At 52.1% G+C, this 26,611-nt stretch overlaps 1 protein-coding gene across 4 annotated transcripts in view; it reads left to right on the forward strand.

Moving 5' to 3' along the window:
• Positions 1-26,611, forward strand: part of PPFIA4 (PTPRF interacting protein alpha 4) — a 200,136-nt gene that overhangs the window by 111 nt on the left and 173,414 nt on the right. The gene's annotated exons all lie outside the window — the stretch shown is intronic.

The raw sequence follows: 26,611 nt of genomic DNA on the forward strand, positions 1-26,611 counted from the left end.
ACTGAGCCGGGGGCCCCCTCTTATTGGGGGGGCAGACTGCCCCGGTGGGCCTTTTCTCTCGGGGGGCACGCTGCTCCGAGCGTCTCTGAGTCAGGGCCCCCTCTTATCCGGGGGGGCAGACTGTCCTGGGGGACCCTTTCTCTTGGTGGGGCGGGCTCAGTGCTCCAGGGATCTCTGAGCGGGCCCCTCCTGTCGGGGCGCACACTGCTGTGGGGGGCTTTCTGTTGGGGGGAGGGCACACTGTCCGGGGGGGGGGTGTCTCAGAGCCGGGGGGTACACTTTCCCTGGGGGGGGCGTTTCTCTGGGGGGCACACTGCTTCAGTGGTTTCTGCACTGGGGTGTCCTGTCATGTTCTCATCGTGCCCCCTTCCTGCTGACTAGAGCCTCCGGGGAATACAGCCCCTCTCCGCAGTGAGAGCAGGGGTCTGGGGGCTCCATCTGGCCCTGAATTTTCTTACCAGTTTTGGTGGCTTTTTCCACCCTCTTTTTCTGTACTGAATTCAAGTGGGTTCTCTCCCATGTTGCTGTGTGAAATCCTCCCACAGGCAAACAGGGATCCAGGCTAGCTGCACAGACACTAGGGTGAAACTGACTGGACACACAGTGTTGGCGAAGGCACATGGTAAGACAGGACTAGAAGAGAAAAAATTATTCCCCACCCTCTCCCAGGTGGTATTAAATACAACATGAAACCATGGAGGTGAACTGCTTTCAGATGGCAGTGTGACTTTTAAAGGGGCACTGTCCCTTAGACTTGATTTGGGTGCTTTTAACCCATGTCTCCTTGGGCACTGGGGCATCTCCATTGGGGCATTGTTGGCATTTGATGGAAATGAAACGGAGAGCCAGCGACATCTGTGTAGGAACAGAGGCATTGCCATTCTGGAACAGACCCAAGGTCCATCTTGTCCAAAGTCCCATCTCTAGCAGTGACCCATGCCAGATGCTTCCGAGGAAACTGTAAGAATACCATAGTAGACAGAGGTGATCCACCATCAAAGCCCTTAGTGTCTCCTAGTGACAGTAGGGCTAGGAACCCGGCGGGCTTGTTGTGGATGCCTCTCTCAATTCTTTGGGCTTTATCTGAGAAGAATGAGTGAAGCCAGCTTACCATAACTCCACTCATCCCTGTAGGTGAGCCCTTGGGGCTTCATGGTCAATGGTGTCTGTTAGCAACAGATCCAACAATCCTGGGAGATTTTCAGCTTTTGGATGTCTCCTATCTGACCTGCTTCTGTACGTACCTTATTCTGTTTTTGAGTCTAAATTGGGAGGGGGCTAGAGTATTGGTAGAGACCAGGTATCACTGAGCTGCCACCTCTTTCTCAATAATGGGTCTTTTAAAGGGACAGTTCAAGGCAGGAAGCTGAAAAGATGGTTTGCACCAAGAGAAGGATTCTGGAGCAGAGGCTGGACTGCTTTGTTCCAGCGGGCTGGTCAGTTGCCATGTTCAAGGGCAATGATCTTGGGACTTGTCACTGGACTTCTCTCAGTCATGGATTTCACGGGTGGGGTTTGGGCTTCAGTTGCTTTCAGGATGTCTGCTAGGTCTTCTCTCCCCAGCTCTGACAAGGTTGCCTTATGCCCCTGCCACCAGCAGCTCACTCTGCCCTGGATAGAGTAAATCTCTTCCATGAAGTAGAGATAGTGAGTTCTGGAACAGCTGGCTTGGCAAATTGCAGACACGGATAGGCCTGATTTTCCACTGCCTTGTGTCACTTACACTTGATTCTGGTGGTGGTTTATGCCTATGCAGCGTGGGTGTGAATGACAGTAAGATGCACCCAGTGCTGGTGAAGGTTTCACTGTGACGGGGTTATAGGAACGCTCTGTGTTGTAGTCAGTTGGATTTGCTCTGGATTCTATGCCATTAGTGCTCATCTCCTGTCCCCGCTCCTTATCTCAGAGTGTTTGGGGCTAGTTTATCAAGGTGTGGATGGTAGTTGACTGAAATTTGCTAAGAGGACATCTTTAGTGAAGACCGTCCCAGTTGTCCCACTTTCCAGAGGGGAGGAAGTTGAGGAGGTGGAGATGTGTCTGCTTAGGCTGGACATCAAGTCTAAGATGGCACCAAAGACCACGTGAGAGAACTTTAAGGTTTTCATGACTGACATGAGATCATGTTATCTGCATGGGTATTATTGGAGCCTCTCAAGCTGACTAATGTCAGAGACTCCAGTGCCAGGCTGGACAGCAGCTGTCATTGTTCTGCTAAGGAAGCCAGTGAACTTCTTGGAGTGGTCCGATTACCACTCACTTAGCAGGCGTGTGGGCTCCGATGGCTCTACCCCCTTGGTGGGGTGCCTCCGTGTGATGTTAAATGAGGCCATATCATCTCCTCATCTCGTTGAGCAGCCCCTGGCCTGAGCTGCTCTGGCCCTGTACTGGTGGTGTTGTCCAGCCAGGTCTCGGTTCTATACAGGCTAAGCTGTGTGTTTCCTCTGTGATCAGACTGTGGCTCCTGCTGCTGCACTTGTCGTCTGAACGTGTCTTGCTTTACTTGTTCCTGAGAACCAGGCTGCTGATCCTGTTTTGTCACAGAGATCAGACAGGATAGTCTCAGGAGAGGTCTGGAGAAAGTGTCTGCCCTTGGTCCCTTGTTGGGATATTTGCCTCTGTCTACTGGGGGAGGAGGGAACAGGGGTGCCTTGGTGTGTCTGTTCTCAGGCTTTGTCCTTCTGCTGTCTGTCAGAAGCCTGGGTTTCAGTGAACCTCCTGGCCCCTTGCTAGTACAGCGTCTTGGAGGAGCGTGGATGTGCCTGAGTACACAATGGCTGTGTGGGGGGAAGCTGAGGAAGCGAGGATTAGTCTGGGGGGCGGGGGTGGATCTGTGGGTCATAAGGTCCCTGGTGGCTCATGTCACCACAGCATATTGCAAAAGAGACTGGCTTCCTTGCCAATGTCCAGCTGAAGAGGTGGGAATTTTGGGAGGAGAGGAACAGAGATCGAGCCCTGGAGCCTGTGACCCTGTTTTAAGGCCACTTATCCCAGGTGCCAAGTGCACGGAAACTTTGATGCAGATACTGCAGCTGTTGGAGATGGGGCAGGAGGCAATGACAATTATGATTATATGATTTATAATTAAAAAGTTATGAACAAATGTCTGGTGCCACTGTCCTCATCTGGCACAATTTACCCCGGTAAAGTTCTGGTTTAATCTTCTCCAGGGAAGAAATATTAGATTCTTCAGCACACAGAGAGCCTAAAACCTTGTCTTCTAAAAGAAAGGGGGTTTTCTACTTGGGAATATCTGATCTTCTCTGCCCTGCCACCTCAGATAACTTGCAAACATGGATTGGGAAATCTCTGAGCCATTAATTGAAGGGGCAGCATGTTGAATCCTCAGCAGAGCTTTTCTTTCAAGTGTTTGAGCTAAATGTGTTAACAGAATCAGGGTTTAAATGGTCTGAGGCTGCTGCGCACACAGGCTTGCGCTGAAATGACTAACAGTGTGAGTTTAAAACCGATGGAGTTATTTTGGTGCGAGCTGTGTGGGTATTCGTGGAATTAAAGTAGCTACAGAGAATGTAGGCCTTGTCTGAACACAGAGGTTGCACTGGTAGAACAAAAACTGGTTTAAAATGTAGTTTGAGCCAAACAGGTGCAAGCTGTTGTGTGTACTCTCTAATGTTGGTTTAACTAGTGCCTGGGAGACTATACACAGAAATAGCGAAATGGGTTTTCATTCACACTTGTTATTTCAGTGCAATGTTGTGTGTCGACCAGTTCTATTTTCCCATCCTCCTCCCCTCGTCATACACCTCTCTCACTATCTAATCCATCATATTTATGGTGATGGGGGACATGGTATCTGAACACCTCACCATCTGCAATGTATTCCTCATTACAACGGTGCTGTTATTAATCCTGCCACATGCAGACCAACTCCAGCAAGGGGCGCTTTGTGTTGAGCGTGGTAGTTGGACAGGCCCCTGTCATTTGCCCAACGCAGGCAGGCTGATGGGCATGTGCTATGGCAGGTCATGGGTGTGATGACAAGTTGCGAGAGCAGGGCTGGCTCATGTGTGCTCTCATCCGCAGGCCATGGGGTGCTGCCGAGGCCTCTAGCTGACTGTGGTAGTGAGGCTACACCAAGTGCTGCTGTGTAATGCTCTGTGCCCCTGTAGTGGGTGGTTGGGAAGTGGCTCCCCCGAGCGAGAGCCGCTGTGTGACGTTGATTGCTGCTTTGGTGGAGCGCTTGGCCACCCCCAGGTGAGTGCAATTTCAGGGCAGGAAATGCCAAACTGTGCACCCAGCTCTTTCTGGGGGAGGTGATCTTGTGCTCTGAGCGGATAACTGCCTCTGTCTGATGTCCTGAAATAGCAAGCCCTCTGCTGCGTGGTGTGGTTGGGGAGGAGGGGAGGCTGCTGCTGGGATTCTGTGCTCCAGTTTCCCATGATGGAAAGGGTCAATCGCCTTGGCAGGGCTCACGTTGCGTGGCTCTGTAAGAGAAGCCGACCTCTGTTCAGAACTGCCGCCAGCCAGCCTGGTGCTGTGCTGCGGGATGGCTCTGCTTTCATTCCTGGCTTGAAGTGAGCAAAGCCTCCCCTCTCCCCCCGCCAAGCATAACTCAAGACATGGCTAATATGCTGGGATGGGACAAATCTGATCATCTGGGGCATTGATGTCCCTGCTATGCCCATGGGATTTCTGTAACAAATCCGAGAGAGACTCTCTCTTAAAGAGGAGATCTCTTCATGGCCACGGGGACTGGTTTGGGTATCAGATGCATTGAGCCTTAGCTCCTGCTTTGAGCCCGCTCTGCCCCATCAGCGAGTCTTGGCAGTTGGTGGCTTTTCCTGTCCGGAGGTTGCTAGTCAGATCCCATCTGCTGTGTGGGCACAGAAACAAATTCCTACCTGTGTGTTAGTTTTCTCCATCATGGAACAGCATCCCCTTGTCTGGCCTCTTCGTACATAAATCAGGGAAAGTGCTTGTAGTATTGCTGGGGAATGAGCATCGCTAGAGCTCCCCCGGGGCTCCCCGAATTTCCAAACCATGCCCTAGTCTGACTCCCCATTCTTCTTATTGCTGTTGCCATAATGCCTCAGAGCCCCAGGCATGGACACCGGCCCCCCTTGTGCGAGGCGCTGTACAGGCACAGATGAAAGACAACCCCTGCTCCAAAGAGCTGACAATCCAAGTAATCCATCAATCTTCTCTAGAACCCAGTACTTTGCATCTGTAAGAGCTCGGTGTTTAGTACCTCCTGCTGCTTCTCTCCCCTGTGAAGAGTCAGAAAAGGCACCCAAGCTTTCTTGGCTGCGGCTGGTTCAAGCCGCCTGCTGATTTTGCTTTTCCTGAGCAGTTCGGGTCAGTGGTTCTCAGCCAGGGATATGTGTACCCCTGAGGGTACGCAGAGGTCTTCTGGGGGTACATCAGCTCATCGAGAGATTTGCCTAGATTTACAACAGGCTCCATAAAAAGCACTAGTGAAGTCAGTACAAACTGAAATTTCATACAGATAACGACTTGTTTATACTGCTCTATGTACGATACACTGAAATGTAAGCACAATATTTATATTCCAGTGGATTTATTTTATACTTATATGGTAAAAATGAGAAAGGAAGCAATTTTTCAGTACTAGTGGCTGTTACACTTTTGCATTTGTATGTCTGATTTTTGTGAGCAAGTTGTTTTTAAGTGAGGTGAAACTTGAGGGGTACGCAAGACAAATCAGACCCCTGACAGGGGTACAGTCATCTGGAGTGGTTGACAGCCACTGTTCTAGGTTGCAGAAAGCCAGCTGAGAGGTGAGGATTTCAATGGGTTAATCCCTTCCGAGTGTGTTAGGATCTAGTGGCGCAGGTCCAACTCCATCTTCACCCTCTCCCCCTGGGGACTGATTTGTGTTCCTCTTAGCATGGTGCTGGTCCAACTCCACACCACCTCTGCCTGGGTTAGGGCTTCCCTGGAAGGATGGAGAAGGCATCACACACTGCAGGCAGCCTGGTTGTGGGGCACCATGGTGGCATGAGACAAGTGGCTTGCTTCAGAAAAGGGTCCATGCTTGGGTGTGCTAGACCTTCAGGTGGGGAGAGTAGCTAGCCCTCCTCTTGTCTTCAGTCTGGGAAGAGCCTGCTAGCCAGTGCCACGTTCGAGGAGTAGACAGCGCGGGGAACGGCAACATCCATCAGCAAGGAGAGGCGGGAAGCACAGGGCATCACTTGCCCCTTTCTGGCCCCAATGTTCCTTCACTGGGGCAGGACCATTCCAAGAGCTGCCTCAATGCACCTCTTCCCACTCTGTCCTAATTGCCCTAGCACCGGCGATGGGTGAGGCTAGAGGCTCTTGGCCCTCCCTAGCCACCCTGTCTTCTCCTTGCTGCTTTCCTGGAGCACTTGTCTTTGTGTATCTTCCAAAGATTTCTTTGCACGCCTCTCAGGCCCTGCACGGCCTTCTCTTCCTGGTCCCTGCACACGCTACTGCTGGTTTTGATCGGCTACCTTGCAGGAGATGATGTAGCTGTGGTGATGCTGAATATCTTGTCGCCTTGTTGGATTTTGATTCCCCTCCACCCCCCAAGTGTGCGATGCTGTGAAGTTGTTTTTGGTACCATCTCCAATGAGCTGCTTTCACTCCCTTTCAGTTCTTGTCCCCTTCGGGGAGGGGAAGTGTTAAGTGTGAGAGTCACACGGACAGATCTTGCTTTTCTCTCCGGCTGTGTCGCTGCTAGAATTTCTTTCCCCTGAAACTTCCCACAGTTGCTACCATGGGCACAGTTCCGTGGAGGGGAACCCTGGTGCGGAGCGGCCGCTGGTATTCTCCTTGTTGTGGAATAAATAGCAATGGCGATTGCTGGTGCTTAGAGGCTGAATTCAGCACCTTCCTTTGATGCTCCTCCTCCAGAGGCCTGCTGGAGCTGTGCTGTGTGTGAGGCTGCCTGGATGGGGCAGCTTGCGGCAGCCCACTGGTCACCTTCCTGTGGACTGACTTGACGGCAGTGCAGTTCTTTGCAGTTTTCTTGGCTGGGTGCACAGTCCATGTCACTAACATTTCCTGCCCCCAGCTGTGGGGGAGCGTTGCTGTGTCAGTTCAGCCTTTGCCCCAGAACGGCCTAACATGATGCAGTCAAACGGCTGCTGCCTTCTGGTGTCTGCTTACTTGCTTATCTTGGTATTTTGTTAGCTGGGGTGTGGTGTAGGGCTTGTCTACACTTAAAACATTGCAGTGGCATAGCTGTAGGGCTTTGGTGTAGATGTTACCTAATCCAGTGGCAGGGGTTCTTCCATCGCTGTAGGTACTCCACCTCCCCAATTCTTCTGTCAGCCTGGCACTGTCTACACAGAGACTTAGGTTGGCATAACTATGCCCTGAGCAATGCAGTTACACTGACCTAGTTTTCTTGTGTAGACCAGGCCTTGCAAAGGCAATTGTCTACCCAATGGAGAACAGTAGATGGCCTACTGCCATTGCACACCTTGTAGTCAAAAGGGGCTCGAATGCCTGCCTCTCCATCTGTGTTTATCACTTCCCTTGCCCTCCTGTTGAGATGCAGTTGGCAAACTTAGCTTTGCAAGGTGAAGGACTCTCATGTCTAGCCAGGCTTTGCAGACAGAGAGGAGGGGACTCAAGGGTGAAGGATGCTTTGCAGCACGCACGATCCTCTCTTGCTGAGCTCATTTTGGAGCTCAAGATGTGTGGCTGAATAAGCAGTTAGAGTCGGCATAGTGCTGCTGTGCTCTGTAGTATGGTGTGATGGCGCTGGGGATAGCACAGGAGATGGGTGAAATGGGGACCAGCTGAAGTTGGGAAGGAAGACTTGGAGGGGGTGAGGGCTGGGGATGTGATGCCTGAGCCCCTGACATCTGTGATGTTAAACAGAATCTTGATTGTTGCTTTTCTACCTTCTTCCATCTCGGTGGATCTTGCAGCATTAAACAATGGTTGTGGAGAAGTCCTAGAGCAGGGGTCGGCAACCTTTCAGAAGTGGTGTGCCGAGTCTTCATTTATTCACTCTGATTTAAGGTTTCGCGTGCCAGTAATACATTTTAACATTTTTAGAAGGGCTCTTTCTATAAGTCTATAATATAGAACTAAACTATTGTTGTATGTAAAGTAAATAAGGTTTTTAACATGTTTAAGAAGCTTCATTGAAAATTAAATTAAAATGCAGAGTCCCCCCGGACCAGTGGCCAGGACCCGGGCAATGTGAGTGCCACTGAAAATCAGCTCGTGTGCCGCCTTCTGCATGCGTGCCATAGGTTGCCTACCCCTGTCCTAGAGGTTCCATCTGCCTAAAAACAGTTGTCGTCAATACTCTCTCCTTGACTGGGCTGCAAAGGGTGGTTCCAGGCGCTTGCTGGTATGCCTGGCTTTTAATGTGGTGATTTTGTGTTCAGAATGAAGCTGTGCAGAGAATAAAGCTCCCACTTCCCTCCTGATCCTAGTGACCCTGGACCTTTCCAGGGAGCTGGGCCCATCGTCAGCCATGCATGTGTAGAACTTGTCTTGCCCTCCCCAGGAGTCATTAGCATTGGAGAGGAGGTGCAGTTTGCCTGTATGGCTTTGGAGGGGTGGGGGCAGCGGCAGAGAACTCCATGCTTTGAAAGGGTTCTTCCATTCTCGCCTCCCAGGTGACAGTCGGTCTGGAAACGTCACCTGAGCTCGGCGAACTCGCTGAAGAGTGAGGGAGTCCCTGGTGTCGCTTAGTTCTGATATCTTCTCCTTGGAGGTAGGCTGCTGTGTTCCGTAAATTTCAAGATGAACCAGCTGCCCTGATCAACCTGGGGCCTTGTCTGCTCCAAAATGTAGAGACTTTGGCTCTTTAGTCGATCAAAAAAATTACCAGACCCTTCCCACCTCTAAGCTCTTCTCTGGACTTCCTCCAGAAGGTGTCCTCCTGCAAGACAAGGTGCCCCAACTGGGCGCAGTCTTCCAGGGTGGGACTTCTCCACGTTCTTCATTTGTAGTAAAATACCTTCCCTCCTCTTGTTTATAATAACGGTTGTTTTGCTGCAGCCAAGAAACCTGTGACGTCTCTGCTGTTACTGCACAGAGGCAGGATGGCCTAGTGGTTAAGGTGCCAGCCTGCGGCTCAGGAGATTCTGGTGCAATTCCCTTCTCTGCCACAGACTCCTTGTGGGACTTTGGGCAAGTCACTTAGTCTCTGTGCATCTGTAAAACAGCACTGCCCTGCTCCTAGGGGTGCGTGAGGGTACATATGCTAAAGACCGTGAAGTGCTCAGATACTGCAGTGAGGGGGACCTTAGATAGCAATGCATTCTTGCTCTTCATGGTGCTGAGAACCAGATTCTCTGGTTGCCCAGAAGTGCCATTTTTTTACCTAGCAGTGCAAAAGATTCCCTTCAGATTTTTTGGCTTAGTAAAAGGCATTACCTCTCCTATTTCCTGCCCTGCCATCCCCTGGCACCTGAATCTTTCTGACAACAATCTGCTAATGATAACAGAGGTGCTAATGATATTTCTATCTTTAGTGTTCCTGACAAACTGAAAGTTGAGTCACAGCCCTGCTGTTGATAGCCATTGATAAACCAAATGGAAAGCAACCGCCCTGCCCCAGAGATGATCTCCAATCCCCTGTGACTTCTTCATATTACTGCTCTTCTAACTAACTCTTGCTTTGCTTATTTAACTTGCCTGCTCTCCACAGACATGCTCTGAGGCAGTCAATTTATGTGTTCAAGGGAGATGGTCGCCTTTCCCCTCCTACCTTGAAAGCTTTGGACAGAGAAAGTATTTCGCTTTCTGTTCTTGTGATTCCTCTCAGGCTGTGTTGGGGGAAATAACTTGGTTTTGTTTAATTTTAGTCACTGTGTTTTTAAAAAAGACCCAATTTTGAGCAAAGTGTCTTTTGTGCCTTGTCGCTTAGAAATTACTTGGGCCTCTCTCTCTTTTTTTACATTTTCTCTGTAAAGTAATTTTAAATCTTAAAAAAACAATCAGAAGTATTGGCATTCGCAATTACTTCATGTTCTCCGTGGGTCCTGGCATCTCTTCAGCACGTGGCCAATAAATTGAATTCTAAGAGCCCTGCCATGAGCGGCACAAGCATACACTCTGAAATCTGTTTTACACACACACACTCTCTCTCTCTCTCTCTCTCTCTCTCTCTCTCTCTCTCACCTAAGAATACCGGCACTTGAATTATCAAATGACTTGGCTATTGCACAGCCACCATTTTGTGTTTTACTGTTGCCGTGTAGCTTAGCGCAGCACATCTGCTGCCGTGTGAAGGGCCACATTCTGCTCTCTGTATATAGTACGTCAATAATGTGCTAGCTCTAGCCATCAGCACAAACTATTATTTGTATGATTGTAGCACCTAGGAGCCCCAGTGCTGGCCCCAGATCCCATTGTGCTAGGCGCTGTACAAACACGGAGCAAACAGACGGTCCCTGCCCCCTGGGTCTGATTTGGTGCCAGGCCTCCAGGAGGTTCAGTCCAGCAGGAGTGGGAAAGAGGTCGCTTTGTGCCTTCTGGGCTGTACCATGAGCTAGTTTGGTCCTTGCCTAAGTTAGAGCAGCCCCCAGTAATCCATCCTGTGCTGTGGCCCAGTCCTGAATCCCCACAGCATGATGCTCTGAGCTTATCCCCTAGCACATTCCCCACGCTGGGGCTTGTGAGGAGCAGTGGCCTCTGCTGTGTCTGGAAATTCTGCCTTGGCTAGCTGCAGCACAGTACCAGCCCCCGTGAGCTGCTAGGGCACTGCATAGTGGTTGGAGTAGGGGACAGAATCTGCTCCAAGGCTCCAACTCCATCCAGTGGGAAGAGCAGAGTCTGGGGAGCTCTGGGAGGCTGTAGAACTCTTGAGCTCTGCAAGGCAGGGAAAAGGAGGGCAGGAAGTGAGGAAGAGTTTACTGGAGGGACTGGGTTGGGGGGATGTGTGTGTATGGGGGGGTGGCGGGGGCAAAGCTGGGGATCTTGTAAGGGTCAAATTCCTAACTGGCTTTTCTTGAATAAGCAGACGAAACCACCATGAACTTTAAAATGTTGCTCAAGGAACATCGCACTGAAAAACCCCAGCCAAAACTCCACGCATTTAAGCCATGTGAATGGAGAGTTCAGAGAAGGTAAATATTCACAGCTCATCCAACCTCTCAAATGTATTACACATGCAGCCTTGACTCTGACATCGCCCATCCACCACCACCACCTGTTGCACGAGGATAGGCTTGTGTCCGAGCTTTGGAAGTCACGGACTAAAAATGCCGTGTATCGCATTCTGTACCCATTGACTAGCTGGCCATTTACATCATGTGTGATACCATTGTAGTCTGACACCTTTCTCGCCATAGTAAATAAGTAATGTGCTAGCCTGGCTTGAGGTCTGTGGGTTGGATGAAGGTGGATATGTGGTTGTATCTGGATGGCTGGTCTCCAGTGCTCAATGTGAGGGGAATGTGGCTGGTATACTGAGGTTTCCAGTTGGCAAATGGAGGATGGATGGGTAGATTCGGTCTCTTAGCTAATGGTGGATGAGTAGAAGGATATTGTTGTGGACCATGTATGGAGAACTAGATGGGCTCTTGACTGTTGCAGCTTGTTGCTGTGACAGGTTGAGAGTATGGCGTGTGACAGAAGTGCTGGGGTCTGTGGCCCATGACAAGTAGGTGAACTGGAGTATACTCTCTGGGCCATGTATGGTGGGTAATAACTTGAGGATTCATAGCCCATATTGGAACTACCTGTGATGGCTGGTGTGAGCAGGTTTCTGGACAATGTTAAAAGCTGGGCATCCATATGGGGCAAAGCTAAGATGACATGCATATGATATTCATAGAATCATAGAATATCAGGGTTGGAAGGGACCTCAGGAGGTCATCTAGTCCAACCCCCTGCTCAAAGCAGGACCCAATCCCCAACTAAATCATCCCAGCCAGGGCTTTGTCAAGCCTGACCTTAAAAACCTCTAAAGAAGGAGATTCCACCACCTCCCTAGGTAACCCATTCCAGTGCTTCACTACCCTCCTAGTGAAAAAGTTTTTCCTAATATCCAACCTAAACCTCCCCCACTGCAACTTGAGACCATTGCTCCTTGTTCTATCATCTGGTACCACTGAGAACAGTCTAGATCCATCCTCTTTGGAAGCCCCATTCAGGTAGTTGAAAGCAGCTATCAGATCCCCCCTCATTCTTCTCTTCTGCAGACTAAACAATCCCAGTTCCCTTAGCCTCTCCTCATAAGTCATATGCTCCAGCCGCCCAATCGTTTTTGTTGCCCTCTGCTGGACTCTTTCCAATTTTTCCACATCCTTCTTGTAGTGTGGGGCCCAAAACTGGACACAGTACTCCAGATGAGGCCTCCCCAATGTTGACTAGAGGGGTATGATCACGTCCCTCGATCTTCTGGTAATGTCCCTTCTTATACAGCCCAAAATGCCGTTAGCCTCCTTGGCAACAAGGGTACACTGTCGACTCATATCCATCTTCTCGTCCACTGTAACCCCTGGGTCCTTCTCTGCAGAACTACTGCTTAGCCATTTGGTCCCTAGTCTGTAGCAGTGCATGGAATTCTTCCATCCTAAGTGCAGGACTCTGCACTTGTCCTTATTGAACCTCATCAGATTTCTTTTGGCCCAATCCTGTAACTTGTCTAGGTCCCTCTGTATCCTATCCCTACCCTTCAGCGTATCTACCACTTCTCCCGGTTTAGTGTCATCTGCAGACTTGCTGAGGGTGCAGTCCACGCCATCCTCCAGATTGTTAATGAAGATATTGAATAAAACCGGCCCCAGGACCGACCCTTGGGGCACTCCACTTGATACCGGCTGCCAACTAGACATGGAGCCATTGATCACTACCCATTAAGCCCGATGATCTAGCCAGCTTTCTATCCACCTTATAGTCCATTCATCCAGCCCATACTTCTTTAACTTGGCGGCAAGAATACTGTGGGAGACAGTATCAAAAGCTTTGCTAAAGTCAAGGAATAACACGTCACAGCTTTCCCCTCGTCCACAGAGCCTGTTATCTCATCATAGAAGGCAATATTGCATAGAAGGCAATATTGCAGATGGGTTCAGTTATCTGAGAGACTGTATGAACTGGGAGGGTATTTGGCTGTTTCTCTGTTTGTTTCCATAGTGATAAATGCTTGGTGTTTAAAAATGGTGACATTCATCTTAACTTGAATATCAAATATCAACCTTAAAGGGTTTGCTGTTTGTACAGCGCCTAGCACAGAGGGGGCCTGGGCCATGAATGGGGCTCATAGGTGCTACCACAACACAAATAGAAGAGAGACAAACTTTAACTGATACGATCTTGGAGAAGACCCTGGGTCCTGGGGATCGAAGGAGTCCACACAGTCCCCATGAGGCAAGGAGACTCCTGGGTACTTCATCTTTTAAGCTTTAACAGAGGGTAGCTGGCTGAAACACTGCTGGCATCACAGTAACACCTTGCTGTGTGCGGGTTCTTATCATGGGGGGACCTGGAGTGGAGAGGCCAAGATCCAGTGGCTGGAAATTGAAGATAGACCCACTCAAACTGGAAACAAGGCACAGTGAGGGTGACAAACCATTGGTACAAGTAACCATGGATTCTCCATGACTCGGGCATCTCGAACTGAGATTGGATGTCTTCCAAATGCTCTGCTCACTCTCGGCCACAATTTAAGGCTCGATGCAGGAATCCGTGGGAGGAATTCTCTGGCCTGTGTTGTGCAGGTGGCCAGACCAGATGATCAGAAAGTCCCTTCTGGGCCTTAATTTTTAGGGGTCCTATGTTGGCAGAGAGACGAGCTTGCTTGAAATAATGAGCATCTGCCCCACTCCCTGGCCAATTCTGGGGTTCATTGGCCTGCATGTACAGTAGTGGTCTGGGAGACAGAAAATCCTGAATAGATATGGAGCTCTCGTCATGCCAAGTTTGATCACAAATGAGGCTGCAAAGAGGAGTGTGAAACCTGTCTGAGGGTTTCATTGGGTGACGGTTGTATCTGAGTCCTGCTGGATGCTCTCTGGAATGCTAAAGAGCTCTGAATGCATTCAGACAGTGCGTGGCCACCCAAAATAGCTCTGGTGGAGGAAGCGCACATGATTAGGAAGGTGAGGCTAACGGCGCTAATTGTACCATGCAGCTTTTTGCCTTGACTCTACAGAATGAGCTGACAAGTGCTTTTCTCTAACGGAGATGCTTATCTGCCCCCTGTTACCATAGTATCTGAGCAGCTTGCACCCTTCACTGTATTTATCCGCCCAGCACATCTGTGTGGGGGGCCATGGTGTTATTCCCACTTTACAGGTGGGGAACTGAGCCACGGAGAGGGTAAGGCCACGAAGGGCACACAGGACGTCTGTGGCAGAGCAGAGAATCTAACCTGGGTCTCAAGTCCCAGACGAGCACCCTAACCACTAGGCCATCCTTCTGCCTGAGCAATGCACAGAATACTGTGGCCCTAGGCACTGCTGTCCTGCATCAGTTTGGATAAGACCTCCTTTAAAAGGTTGAACTCTCGTGGCCTGAATTTCCAGGAACAGTAGGTTCCTTGGTGGTACCAATATCTTAGTAAAGAGGCTGATCTGAGTCTGTTCCCCCGGTCACTCCTGGGCTAGCTCACATGGGACATTCCCGCTGACTGCTTCCCCCAACCTCCTGGTGCCCAGGGCTCCAGATGCCAGCTCCCTGCTCAGCTGCTTCTCTGGGCTCTTCTGTAGCTTGGACCCTTTTCACCCTTCCCTGCCGTGTGGCCACCCCCTCCACTTGGCCTGGTGGGCTGCTAGCTGTCAGTGTTCCTCTGCTGCTGGCTCTTGGCTTACCAGGGGCGCTGGAACAATTTGTACAGTGGAGGTGCTGAGAGCCATTGAACCAAACTGTAAATCCTGGATATGATGGAAACCACTTCAAGCCAGAGGGTGCGGCAGCACCCCTAGTTCCAGCACCTCTGTGGCTTACTGCTTCCCTTTGGACAGCCTCCTGTTGCGGCTGCCAGGCAGCCTGTCCCTCTGCTACGCCCAGTAGCCTCGCTCCCCTGGCACCAGCTCCTTGTTCTCCAGCAGCGCCCTTCCCCTAGCCTCCCTGTGTGGCTCGCTCTCTGGCTTGGGCAAGTAGAACGTTCCATTTAAACATGGGAGCTAGGAGGGCTCCTCCATGGTCTCTGGGGTAGCTCTGCCCAACCACTTCCTTCTCTTGGTCTCTTTCTCATATTACTGATAGTACCCGGGGTCCCAGTCACGGGCCAGGGCTCTGCTGTGCTAGGTGCTGTGCAAACACACAAGAAAAAGGCAGTTGCTGCCTGTGGAGCTTAGTCTAGTCCCACCACCGTTTCCTCTAGCAGCTTCCCCTCCATACCCTGTTTTTCCTGCTTCCCCTGCCATGGTCCTGCCCCACCTAGCCCCACAGAGGTAACTGGGACCCAGTTGTCACTCGCTGCCTCCTCCCTTGGCCTGCTAGGCCTCTCTTCTCCTAGGTAAGTTGGGAGTTAGCCCAGGTGTCGTGACTGGCTTCCTAAAGGGTCCGACGTGGTCTGTTTGACCCCATTGGCCTTGGTGACCGGTGTCTGAGCTTTCAGAGCATATAGTTGGGGAGAAGTTAGAAAATTCCTCTGCTCCTCCAGCTCCTCCACTGATTTGGATGAATGCTAGACCCCCCTGAAGGGAAGCTGTTGTGGGGAGAGCATCCGGCAGCCAGTCCTGAGGATCTGTGGTGTGCCAGATCTTTCCCTGTGAGTGGGTGGTGCTGGGTGTGTCGAGGGGCTGGATTTGCTAGCTGCAGTTTCTGGCTGGTATGAATTTAACAGCTAGCATGGACTGGGAGCCAGGGAGGAGAGGGCTGGGGAAGGAGAGCAAGGGGGCCTGTCCGTGCAGGTGGCTGCTGTGATGGAAGCAGGCAGGCAGTCGGTTCTGGGTTCTAAAGGGCATGTCAGAGCCACGGCTCTACTGGTCGCTTGCCAAGGGGCTGCATGCTCGGGGCATCCCTGCCAACTGGGATAGTGGCAAGTGCTCTTCCTGGCCGAGGGAAGGGCTCCTTCGCTGCATAGGGACCTGCCTGCATCTTTGCTGGGCTGGGTTCACTTTGCCTGCCTCCGCTGAAGGGGAGGGTCCTGTGAGCCACTGAGGAGCTTCCAGCGAGATCCTGCGGACGGGAAGTCGGCTCTGGGTACCACTGTGGCTTTGTTTTATTTGTTTTCCTTTGTACGTTTTAACACGGTGAAGTGGGTTATAAAGAGCCCTGCCGCTGTGCAGCTACGTCTCTAGTCAGAGGGTTGCTCTGGCTGCCTTCACCTCCTGCTTGTCGAGATCTGTTTAAAAAGAAAAAATGCTCGTATTGTCAGATACAGTACAGAGCAACATGGGCTGAACCTTGGGCGTGCTCTGAGAGTTTGAACAACGAGGCAACCCCACAGGCTGTGTCTGCCTCCAGTGCTGAGCTGATGGGAGGAGAGGGAGGGGTTGTGGTGTCTGTGTATTTATGAAATCCCTTCAAGTCTCCCAGGCTGAGAATTGTATCCGCAAATGCAGGTTGTGAGCATCTGGGGAAGCTGTGAGAGAGAGCCGAGTGAATGGAGATGCAACAGGGAAGGGAGCCTGCAATGGTAAATCTAAGCTGCTGCTGTATGTAGTCACTGTTTGAAGCTTGGGCGGAGCGAGGTGTTTGCTTGTGGGAGAATCATAAGATTTAAGAAAAACAGGAGTGTTTCTTGGTAAGAATGAGTAAAATGCGGGAGTAAATTGGTCAGGGTCTAGTAAAGTCTGTTTCGGTGAGTTGTGTGTGCTGGGTAGGGGATGGAATGAGGGTGGTCTGTGAGAACTCCTCCCTCCGGTGTGGGCACCTGCTGTACAACATGCTGCTTGCCAGGGCCAGGTCAGATTTCACTGTATCAGCTGGGCTGCAGGGTTCAGGCAAACTGTCTTTCCTTTGTGCCTGTTCTGAGATTCACAGACAAATGTACTGTCTCTTTTTCTCTGCAAATCACAGTACAGGGAGGGACCATGGCTGGTGGGTGGGCGGGGGGGTTAAGACTCAGCAGTGTGAGTCAGGAGGTGGTCGTGGTGGGGGGGTCTCTCCCCAACTCTGCCACTGGCTCCATACACACGTCTTAAAGAGCAATTCTTCCTTGAAAAGTGATTGTATAACTGGCCTCCCGGGGGTCTTGTGTCTCTAGACTCTCCCAGATTATGTCTATGCTGCTCATGAAGGTGAGATCATAGTACAGATAAACGGGCAAGCTTTAATCTAGGTATAGCGACACGGGCTAGCAACCAGAGTCCAAGCCTGCCAGGGACCCTGGATATAAACTCTGGTTGCTAGTCCGTGCTGAAACTCATCTTACCATAGCTACGCTCCCGTTGCTTCCTGTGCTAACTAGATTTAGAGCCGGCACAGGTATGGCTACCTGTGCTTCAATCACACTTTCACTTGCAGCGTAGCCATTACCCACTCAGTCCAGATGAGAGGTGCTCACTTGACACACACACACACAGGTGGTCTAGCTGCCAGCCCTACAGACTTCCCGGGATCGGAGTGTCAAGCTGGGCACTTTCTGACTGGTGTATATTAGCTGAGAGGAACTGTCTGTCCTTATTGCAACTCGTGCATCTGCTAACTCGCTCCAGTTTGGTTGGAAAAGATGGGACTAATCCACGGATATAAGTTTCTGACATCTTCCCCTTGTACACTTAAACAAATCTGCGGTTCTGCTGAAGGGTGTCGACTTTAAATGCCCCAGGTAAAGCAAAAATCCCTCCATTCTCGTCTCCCTATGTGACCGGATAAAAAAGATGGGCTTTATATCATGCCATGAAAGTCAAAGACTGAGATGGATGGGGGAACGGGGCTGAGGGCCCTTCACAAAGGACCCAGTCAAATGTGGAGACTGTTAGCAAATGCCCTCTGGTTTATACGGACTGTTGTGATGGCAGATTTGTAGAGAAGTGGCATGTGAATAGCTAGGATGAATACCATTTAGTTAGGACTTTATATCTCTCAACCACCAACACTCTTGTGTTTGGCATGCTTTCCTTTACCCTCTAGCTGTTAGAAATTAGACTTAAGACTGTAATAGTCAGTATCACTCTTTTCGAAGATCAGTACTACATTTGTTAGCAGTTCAACAGGCTCGTCAGCCAGTTCCCTTTAGTTTTCGGATGGGCATTATCCAGTGTGGCTGACTTTAGATATTCTGAGTTTCCCAGTTGTATCCTCTCCTCACTCACTATTTTTACATAGCTTTTCTTAAACCCTAATTGTCCAGACTATCTCTAGATGAAGACTTTGAAGTTTGAAGGAGTTCAGCGACCGAGCCATGTTCTCCCCCCTCCTCATTTATTAATGGTTCAGCTTTTCCCCTTGTGGTATCCTTTCCTTCATATCTTCTTTTCTCTTAGCTAATAGGCCCAAAAGTTTTGCTGTTTCGACTGCCTTAATTCAGTCTGCAGGGATGAAATGCTTAATGATAGTCATTGTCTGATTGTCTCACTCTTGTGTTTTAATTGCCAAGAACCTGGTATCTTTGAGGACGAATCATGAAGCCACACCAGGCTGGTCTGTCTATACTAGGGAAAATGCACCATGTGGCTGCTGTTCCTAGTAATATTACGTAGCTCTCTAGGTGCTTTTCATCTGCAGATCTCAAAGCACTTTACAAAGAAGGTCGCTATCCTCATTTTACATATGGGGAAACTGAGGCACTGAGGGGCATTGATTTGCCCAAATTCACCCAGCAGGCCTGTAGCAGAGCTGGGAATAGAAACCAGATCTTCTGAGTACTAGTTCAGTGCTCTTTCTACTAGGCCACACTGCCCCAACTGTTTTACCTCCCACCAAGCGAAATGCAGTCTCTTTTGGATCATGGACTGTGACAGACATGTTTTGTATTGAAATGTGCCAGCTGATTGTAGCTCGGTGGCTATGTTTCAGAAATACATCTGCCATCCTCAGTACACATTACGTGTTTTAGTTACGTGATGCATTTTCCCTGTATAGCCAGGGCCGTTTGCTGCTGCTTGTTTTTTAGCAGAATTCTCATTATGGCCTAATTGAGACCCAGCCCATGTCATTGGATTTCCCTGGGCATTTCCTCTACTGGAGGATTGTTCGTCTTCTTCCCAGTGCACCTGACTTGCCGATGACATTTCCTGAAGTCTGATCCCCTTGAACTCTGCACAGTCAGGCATGGGACTAGAGCTGTACAAGTAGCTGTGGACCTTGGGGCCAAGCTTCTCCGTTACTCACACTTGCATGGAGTTCTCATGATGGGTGGAAGCCAAGCTGAGCCTTCCCTGGTCAGGACAACACCTCCTGGATTATGAGTCTTAAGAACCCTTTTGCTGCATGAGTACAGAGCCCAATCTTCATCACCACTGGCTTCGGGTGCCCGATCCTGGAGATGCCTTAAGGTGCCCAGGGTGAGCTCCAAAAAAACCCAGGGGCTCCCAAACACACTAGCTGCTGCTGAAAAATCTGGACTCTGTCCTGCAGTTTAGGGTACGTTGGGAGCTACTCCAGATCCTTTGGTTTCTGGTCTTCTCCAGACCCGAGTGTGGGGCTTGGCCTACGCTTAAGTTAGGATGACACAGCTATATCAGTGAGGGGTGTGCCGATCTAATCCCTAGTGTAGATGAAACTGTGTTGATGGAAGAATGCTTCCCTCAGTGTAGCGACCCTCATTCAGGGACTGGTGTTCCTACACCAATGGAAAAACCCCTTCCGTCAGTGTAGGCTGTAGAGTTCTGCCAGCACAGCTAGGCTGGAGTTGCTAACCTGGGAGAGGCTCCATAGTGTAGACCAGGGGTGAGCAAACTTTTTTGGCCTGAGGGCTGCATCGGGTTTCGGAAATTGTATGGAGGGCCGGTTAGGGGAGGCTGTGCCTCCCTAAACAGCCAGGCATGGCCCAGCTCTGCCCCCGCCCCCCCGCTCCCTGTCTCCTGACCGCCCCCGGATCTCCCACCCAACCCTCTTCTCATTCCTGAATGCTCCTCCCCCCGCCAGGACCCCTGCCCCATCCAACCACCCCTTCTCCCTGAGCGCCCCTGGAACCCCTGCACCTGACTGCCCCCACTGCCCCATCCAACCCCCCCTCATTCCTGACTGCCCCCTGGGAGCCCTGCACACCCATTCAACCCCCCTGTTCCCCACCCTCTGACTGCCCCAACCCCTATCCACACCCCTGCCACCTGACCAGCACCCCAAACTCCCCTGCCCTCTATCCAACCCCCCACAGCTCGCTGTCACCTTACCACGCTGCCTGGAGCACCAGTGGCTGGCCGCACAGCTGCACCAAGACAAGCAGCCGCGCCGCCCGGCTGGAGCCAGCCACGCACGGCGCAGCACAGAGCACCAGGTCAGGCCGCAGTTCTGCAGCTGCGCTGCCCGGCAAGAGATCGCAGCCCTGCCACCCAGAGCATTGCGCCGGCGGCGGAGCGAGCAAGCTGAGGCTGCGGGGGAGAGGGGACAGCAGGGGAGGGGCCGGGGGCTGGCCTCCCGGGCCAGGAGCTCAGGGGCCGGGCAGGAGGGTCCCGTGGGCTGGATGTGGCCCGTGGGCCGTAGTTTTCCCACCCCTGGTGTAGACATATCCTGTGTCTGTAGGGGAATTACACACTGGGGAGAGCCATTGTCACAGAATGAGGTATAATGAGCGGTGTGTGCATGAGCTCTGTGCTGCCGGGAAACTGTGCTCTCTTGGGAAAGAGCTTTGCATGGTGCAGGCCCAGTAGATGATCCCAAGTCGCGTTTCTCTTCTGTTTGTCTCCTACCTCCACGTCGGCGCTCTGGTGCGCAGGGTGGCTGGATGGGAATGGGTAGGAAAGCTGGCCTGGGACTCGAGAGACATGGTTTCAATTCCTGGCTCAGTCACAGGCCTTTGGGCAAGACATTTAATCCAGCCTGTGCCTCTGTGCCCCATTGCAGATGGAGGGGAGGGGAGCAGCCCTGCCTTGGCTCACGGGGCTGAGGGTATCTACACCAAAGATGTCCAGGTGCTTGCTTACTACGGTGGTGGTGGCCGTCACATTCCTTAGGTCAGGGTCCCCAATATGGTGCCCATGGGTGCCATGGCGCCCGCCTACTGGCCGCCAGACAAGCAGCCGCCAAAAAGCTGCCGAGAAGTGGCAACATCAAGAAGCGCTACTGCCGAAATGCCACCGTTTTTCGGTGGCATTTCGGCGGCGACGCCTCTTGATGTTTCCGCTTCACGGCAGCTTTTCGGCAGCTGCTTGACCGGCGGCCACGGTCCTCGGCAGCTAGTTATCCGGCACCCGCCCCACGGAAAAGGTTGGGGACCACTGCCCTAGGTAGACGTCCCTCTCGCTTGCTGTCCCTGGAGCGAAGCCCTGGGTGTTGTTGGGTGCTGTGCTGATAGGGATGGTGTTAATCTGGGGGAAGGATCGCTGGGGAGGGTGGGCACTGTGCACCCTGACTGACTGATGGGAATCTAATACCTCAACCCCTCAGCAGAGGCTGAATGGAGCCTGAAGTGTAACCTGTAATGTAATTGGAGCTTAACGTGCACTTAGGGTGACCAGATAGCAAATGTGAAAAATCGGGACATGGGGTGGGGGGTAATTGGAGCCTATATAAGAAAAAGATGCAAAGATCAGGACTGTCCCTATAAAATCGGGACATCTGGTCACCCTACGTGCACTGCCGTGAGGGAGACCACCCTGGTATATCCCGCTGTCTCAGCACCAGGGATTGGCAGCCCCTAGCGTAATGGCTATGATGGCATCTGTGTTATAACCTCCCCATGGGCAGCATCTGATCCCTTTCCCCCCACCCCATTCAGGGAGGCTAGCCCCCTGCCCCGCCCCTTTTGCCTGAAGCTCCACCCCCACGTACCCTGCTTTCGCCCACCGGGGCCTGAGGAGTCCTGAGCCCCAACCATGGCCGGAGGAGCCCCTCCTGAGCCGCCCTGAGCCCTGGCCCGTACACTGGCCTACCTGCCTGGAGGAGCTGCCCGAACTCTGGCTGTCCGGAGGAGCTGCAGGGAGCATTAGCACAGGTTTGGGAGGCCTAGTCTCCCCCAGCCTCCATTACATGCTGCCCGTGAACCTCCCTTCATAGCGAAGGCAATGCTTCCGTTGGGATCTGGGTTTAGATAGGGTTACTATATTTGCACAGTCAAAAAAGAGGACACAGGGCGGAGGAGGCCTGCTCTAGCCCCGCCCCTGCCCTGCCCCGCCCCCAATCACTCCCGCCCACCCTCTGACTGCCCCCCTCAGAACCCCCAACTCCCCCCTGCTCCTTGTCCCCTGACTGCCCCTCCTGGGACCCCTGCCACTAACTGCCCCCCTAGGACTCTACCTATCCCCTGACTGCCCCGACCCTTATCCACACCCCCACCCCATATTCACACCCCAGTCCCCAGACAGACCCCCGGGACTCCCATGCCCTATCCAACTGCTCCCTGCCCCCTGACAGGATCCCCAGAACTCCTGACCCATCCCACTCCCTCTGCTCCCTGCCTGCCTCAACCCCTCTCCATACCCCTGCCCCCTTGACAGCCCCCCCGAACTCCCGACCCAACCCCCCACTCCCTGTCCCCCGACCAAGCCCCCCGGCTTTAACAAGAGCCCAGGAATCGGGCTGCGCTCTGGCCGGAGTCATGGGGTTTGAGGCCAGGCCGGAGGTGCTCGGCCGGGGCCGGGCCGGCCGCCCTGGGGCCCAAGCTGGGCCAGAGCCGCTGGGGTCGGGGCCGGCACGCTCGGCCGGAACTGGAGGGGCCAGGGCCGGGGCCGGGCCAGTGCGCTCGGCCGGAACTGGGGCCGGTGCCCCGGGGCCCGAACTGAGCCGGGCCGGAGCCGCTGGGGCCGGCCGAGGCCGGACAGGGCCGTGTTGCGCCTCCCCGGAGCCCTCCTCCTCGCATCTCCCCGCCTCAGCTTACCTGCTGCTGCCCGCCTGCCCCTGCTTCTTTTCAGACTTCCCGCGATGATCTGATTCGCGGGAAGCAGGGGAGGGGGAGGAGCAGGGGGGCGGAGCGTTCAGAGGAGGGGGAAGACAGCTGCGGGGCCGGGGGCATGCTAAGGCTGCAGGGGATGGGGGGAACTGAGAAGGGGCTTTGGCTGCCGAGCAGCGCCGCTTTTCGATCTATAAATAGCCGACCAGGGGGAAATCCTGGACATTTTTAGATTTTTAGAAATCCCCCCCCCCCGGACGGCTATTTATAGATCGAAAAGCCGGACATGTCCGGGGAAATCCGGACATATGGTAGCCCTAGTTTAGAAAGCATTCCACCCTGCTGCCCTCTTCTCTTTCAAGAGGTCTCTGCGTAGACCCACCTCTGGGAGGCACCCCCAGAGTCACTCAGCTTATGGGAACTTGGAGCAAAAGCAGTGTGTCTCAGAGCCCCGCAGGCCTTCCATGTGTCCTTAGTGTTAGGAGCTGCACATACAAAAGGTCACATGGTCCCTGTCACCCTAGTTTCTTTCTAGGGGTGTCAGAACTATGTGCCTGGAGAGCTTTTTCTTGGGGTTTTGACCCAAATGATCCATTGCTTGTTAACTCTGGTAGATGCAGATAGTGACTCATTGCTGACCCACAAGGGATCAAACAGGGACATCTGCAACTGAAAGCAAGAGCGACTACAGCTTGAGCTACAGAGCCCAGGTGCTCTAGCCGGGGGCTGTAACCACTCCTGCTCTGTGTATCGGGCACAGAAGGGGATCCTGTAACACACCCACCAGTGGGTTCTCCTAGGACTAACTGCAGCTCCGGCTGCCTCTGCAGTGTTTCCTTCTCCAAAGTCTGTAGGGTCTCTCCTGTAGTTCTCGTCACCAGTCTGTGCAGCACGACAGTCTTGATTTGGCATCTAGACCTGATGCTCGCTTTAGGACGGCAGTTCTGCCACCCTTGTCTAATCTGAACTCTTCGGTGCACTTTCCTGGGGGTTCTGTTCCTGCTAGAAGCCCAGAAGTGGGGGCATGCAGATACCACTGTGAAGAGGGGTTGCCCACCTTAACTATGGCACACTTAGAGCGTATTGTCTTTTGCCTCCGTGTAGTTTCACTACCCACCAGTCTTCCCTTCTCCTTGGAATCCTGCCCTGATAGGAATTGGGGCTTCAGTGGCAGGAGCTGAGGCAGCTGGGGACCACATGGCTTCTTATAACCTCATGGCTCTGACTGGAATGCTCTTGTGGTCCCAATATCTTCTGCTTTTCTAGACGACGACACCAAGCTGGTGGGGAGAGGGGTTGCAAGCACTTTGGAGGACAGGATTAGAATTCAGAACAGCCTCAACAAATTGGAGAATTGATCTGAAATCAACAAGATGAAATTCAATAAAGAAAAGTGCAAAGTACATCACTTAGGAAGGAAAATCAAATGCACAGCTACACAATGGGGAATAACTGGCTAGTATCAGTGAAAAGGAGCTGGGGGTTGTCGTGGCGCACAAATTGAATGAGTCAACAGTGCGATGCTGTTGCAAAAAAGGCAAATGTAATTCCGGGATGTGTTAATAGGAGTGTTGTACGTGAGACGCTGCTCCACTTGTCACTGATGAGGCCCCAACCAGAGTACTGTGTCCAGATGTGATTAGAAAGAGGTTAACAAATTGGACACAGTCCAGAGGAGAGCAACAAAAATTATCAGAGGTTTGGAAAACGTGACCTATGATGGCAGGCTGACGGGACTGGGCATGTTTAGTTCTGAGAAGAGAAGGCTGAAGGGGAACGTATTTCTTCAGCTATGTGAAAGGTTGTTATAAAAAGGACAGTGATCTATTGTTAGTGGCCACTGAGAGCAGGGCAAGAAGGAATTGGCTTAGTTTGCAGCAAAGGATAGTTAGGTAGGATTTTCGGAAAAGCTTTCTAACTCTAGGGGGGGAGGGATAGCTCAGAGGGGGGGAGGGATAGCTCAGTGGTTTGAGCATTGGCCTGCTAAACCCAGGGTTGTGAGTTCAATCCTTGAGGGGGCCATTTAGGGGTCCGGGGCAAAGATCTGTCTGGGGATTGGTCCTGCTTTGAGCAGGGGGTTGGACTAGATGACCTCCTGAGGTCCCTTCCAACCCTGATATTCTATGATTCTATGATTCCATGGGTAGTTCAGTGCTGGAACAGGTGACCTAGGGAGGTCATGAAATCCCCAGCACTGGAGGTTTTTAAGACCGGGCTGGACAAACACCTGTCAGGGCTGGTCTAGGTTTACTTGGCCCTGCCTTAGTGCAGGGGGCTGGACTTGATGACCTCTCAGGGTCCCTTGCAGCCCCATGTCTGTGTTTCTAGGATTGTGTGAGTCTGCATACAGAACCCTTCAAGTTAGAGCCCAACCCCACAATGCCACTTGTGATTGCAGAGGGTGCCTGAAGGTGCTGTGCACTGGCCCATGGCATGGGGAGTCGGGGATGGATGTGGTAGGGGAATGAGACAGTCTTAAGTGGAAGAGAATGAAAGCTGCAGCTGTCCTGCTGGCTGGCGACGTTGTGTGTCGCAGGATGGGGCTGGAGTGATGGGGTCCCTGCCCTTGGAGTTTGGCATGGGAGGGGTGTGGTAATGTTGAAGCTATTCTGAGCTGTCCTCTGTAGGCAGACCGAAAGGCAGAGCTGAGCCTACAGGTAGTACAGCATGGACCCAGGCACAGCCCCTCTGGTGCCTCCATATAGAGACGGCCTCTAAGGGCTTTTTTAGCTGGGGAGTGATGTGGACTCTGGATGACTGGCTAGAGGATCTGCTCAGGGCTGACCCCGGGGAGATCATGGCCAGGCTGCAGAACTCACTGAATTAGTTTAGCTCTGTGGAGCTGACATTTTCGGAGGCAGCTGAATGGAAATTGAGCTGAGCTAATAACCCCTGCTGCCTTTTGTGGTGCTAACAGCTCTGAAATCGCACTCCTCTCCGGAAAGGGAAGGGGCCTCCTTTGAATCTCGGCAGCATGGCTGCAAACCCGGCTGCTCTTCAGATTTTTGGAGCGTTTTCAAGTTGACCCCCTTCATCTCGCTGAAGGTCAGCACTGCTCTTTCAAATCCTGGTGCCTAAAAATAGGGAAACGATGCCAAATCGCAGCATTCCCATGAGCTGCTCTCACTGTTCCCCTCCCCCTCTGCTCAGCTTCCTCTGGCTTCACGTGCCCGTTCAAGGGAATTCACGCAAAACACAACGAGAAGGCGAGATTCAGCTGGCCCAGCTACGTGCTCAAGCCGGGAAGCGATGAGGCTAACGTTGCACCGGCATCCTTAACTCTGCCCGGGGCACTATGCATTACCCTGCCGTCTTTAATGACGTGTTCACAATTTCTTGATTGATGAAGGGAGTTTTTCCTGCAGCCTTGGGCACTCGTGTGTGTCTAGAAGCAATATGTATCCCATGTAGGCGCAATGGAAGTCAGTTAGATACAAGTCCACACCGGTGTTTACTTAAAAGCTTTTATCTGTTGCATCTCTAGGATATTCTTTGGGTCAGCAGATACAGGGGCTTCATGTCAATTGCCGTGTGGCTATTGGTGCTGCTTTCCCTCCTCTATGAGGTCTCCTGCTTGTCCCCAGGCCTTGATGGTTTTATAGCAGGGGTCGGCAACCTTTCAGAAGTCCAGGTTACATTCCTTTTGATGGCAAGCAGGCGCTTTCCAGGAGCAGCGGCAGCTTCCAAGCCTGCCGAATGAACGAAGTGTTCATGTCACGTGGCTGCAGACGAGCGTGACTGTCTCTTCAGTCATCTCCTCCTGCCCCAGTGGCAATTCTGTGGCCTGATCACAGGGCTCTTATCCAAAGGCTG

This window comes from Malaclemys terrapin, chromosome 4 (assembly GCF_027887155.1).
Source record: "Malaclemys terrapin pileata isolate rMalTer1 chromosome 4, rMalTer1.hap1, whole genome shotgun sequence".
NCBI classification, from domain to species: domain Eukaryota; kingdom Metazoa; phylum Chordata; order Testudines; family Emydidae; genus Malaclemys; species Malaclemys terrapin.